The sequence below is a fragment of the Amphimedon queenslandica genome, unplaced genomic scaffold, assembly GCF_000090795.2.
Source record: "Amphimedon queenslandica unplaced genomic scaffold, v1.1 AMPQUscaffold_8199_Cont19855, whole genome shotgun sequence".
Taxonomy (NCBI): domain Eukaryota; kingdom Metazoa; phylum Porifera; class Demospongiae; order Haplosclerida; family Niphatidae; genus Amphimedon; species Amphimedon queenslandica.
Window position 1 is genome coordinate 1 of NW_003551522.1, and position 2,410 is coordinate 2,410.

Genomic DNA, 2,410 nt, shown 5'->3' on the forward strand with positions numbered 1-2,410 from the left:
GTTGTATATGTACACAATGTATGTGTTAGGTGTCTGGTTCTATACTAGGAACTGGTACTGAATTGAGGGGAGAATATCCAGGTATTGTAGCTAGGTAGAATTGGCATCATCAGAGAATTAACATTCTAATCACATAAATGCCATTGGTTTTTGAATAATACAAGGAGTCTAAAAACAAGATGAATATTGCAAGAGTCCACAACATTGGAATAATCTTGACCTGTACACTTAAAAATCCAATAATCTACAGAAATCCACCAATAATCAAGATAATCTAAGTAATAATCCACAAATGATCCAAAAATCCAAGCGATTATCCAAGAAAATCCAAGTGCAGTATTTGAAAGTCTGCTGACTATGGTTGATTAACTATAATGAATTGTTAATTAAAATAAATAATGGTTAGTTAATATTATTACATGGAATCAGCAAAATCTGGATCCTGTACACTTTTGGAGGCTGTGTTGCAGACCCCTCGCAATATTTGTCATTTCTCAGTTTTTAAAGGAATAATTTTAGTTAAGTAAATTTTATAATTTTTATGAAGCAACACAATAAGGTAATTCAATAACTCATGAACACAACATAATTCAATTTTAGTACTTTGTTGAATAATTTTAACAGCATTTAAATCTAAAGTCTTTTTTTTCTACTTGTTTCTTAGAACTATACCCAGCAGATCTGATATGAAACCATTGTTTGCATTTCTCACACTGAATCCACGTAGTGCTTTTCATGACACGTTTCATAATGCACCTATCAATTGGACATTCCTTCAAACTTTGACGGATGGTAATCCTCTGCCTTGTTCCTATAGATTTCCAATTTGTTGTTTCTGCCTTTTTTCGCAGTGCTCTGATTGGTTTAATTAATGCTGCATGACATCTTGGATCCAATGATACCAATGGCTTTCCTGTTGAAGAATATAATGTATATGTATATAATATCTCAACATATAATAAAAAGGTATTGTTATCTGGATATTTTGTTGGGTGTACGTTTATTGATTCAAGAGACATAAAATTTCTGTGGGTCAGATTTTTGTATAGGCATTTATAATTTTTTCTGATATTGTAGCCTTAGCAGAATTTGAATACCCCTATAAAGCATTAAGTAGTTTATCCTGTGTTAAAATAATTATTATTATGTTTGACAAATATAGCTGGTTATTTTAGATAGAAAATTTTTGATGAATTTGATTCTTGTAAGGATTTGCTAAAATTAAGTCCTCCATTTTGAACCATTTACATGCATGCTCAGTGGCCACAAATTTACCAAATCAAAACCCATCAATCACCTAAAATTTAGCAATTTTCCAAAATTTTATTTCTCAAAAATTACCAGCCCTATGAAATAGCCCACAGTTATTTTCAGAAATTAACACATCTTCTAAAGGCCATGAGTATGACACAAAATCATGCATTAACTAACCTGATGATATTGCTTCATCATTTGAAACTGCAGCAGTCACATCTTCAGTCTCATCTTCAGTGCCTAATAATAATAATTATCAAATATTTCAATGTTAGTAGTTTCACTTACTACTATCTGTACCACTGTTTCAGACTTGGGTCAAATACAAATAATATTTGTAATTAGTCGTATTTAAATACTTTTGAAAGTATTTGTATTTGTATTTGTAATTTGAGTTTTTGCAACAGGAAGTATTTGTATTTTGCAATTGAAATACAGCAGGGAAGTATTTCAAAATACAGCAAAATACTTTAAAATACTTCAATGTGGATGAAGATGCTGTTTGAGTGACAAAACTTTGAAACACTAACGTTCACTAAATGCAATACATGACTATAACTAAATATTATTGATTATACATGCATGCATAATGAAAAGAGACTTTCAATTTACTTGATTGATTAATTCATAAAGCCATGTAGTTAATAACGGTCTATACTTGAGAAAAAAGTATTTGTATTTGTAATTGAAATACATGTATGCAGTATTTGTAACTGACTCTAAGATAGAACCTGAAAACTACAAAACCGAAAACCCAAACACATACATTGTGTACATATGCAACAGAATCTAAGATAGAACCTGAAAACTACAAAACCAAAAACCCAAACACGTACATTGTGTACATATGCAACTGACTCTAAGATAGAACCTGAAAACTACAAAACCAAAAACCCAAACACGTACATTGTGTACATATGCAACAGACTAACCTGAAAACTACAAAACCAAAAACCCAAACACGTACATTGTGTACATATGCAACAGACTCTAAGATAGAACCTGAAAACTACAAAACCAAAAACCCAAACACGTACATTGTGTACATATGCAACAGACTCTAAGATAGAACCTGAAAACTACAAAACCAAAAACCCAAACACGTACATTGTGTACATATGCAACAGACTATAAAATAGAACCTGGAAACTACAAA

The 2,410-nt window shown here is 31.1% G+C and overlaps 1 long non-coding RNA gene across 1 annotated transcript; it reads right to left on the reverse strand.

Annotated features, from left to right (window-relative positions):
* Nucleotides 1-494: 494 nt before the first annotated feature.
* Nucleotides 495-1,598, reverse strand: LOC109591428 (uncharacterized). Its single transcript, XR_002189811.1, has 2 exons — nucleotides 1,432-1,598; nucleotides 495-913 (listed from the first exon to the last, which is right to left on the reverse strand). It is a non-coding gene; the product is annotated as an uncharacterized LOC109591428 (long non-coding RNA).
* Nucleotides 1,599-2,410: the final 812 nt, after the last annotated feature.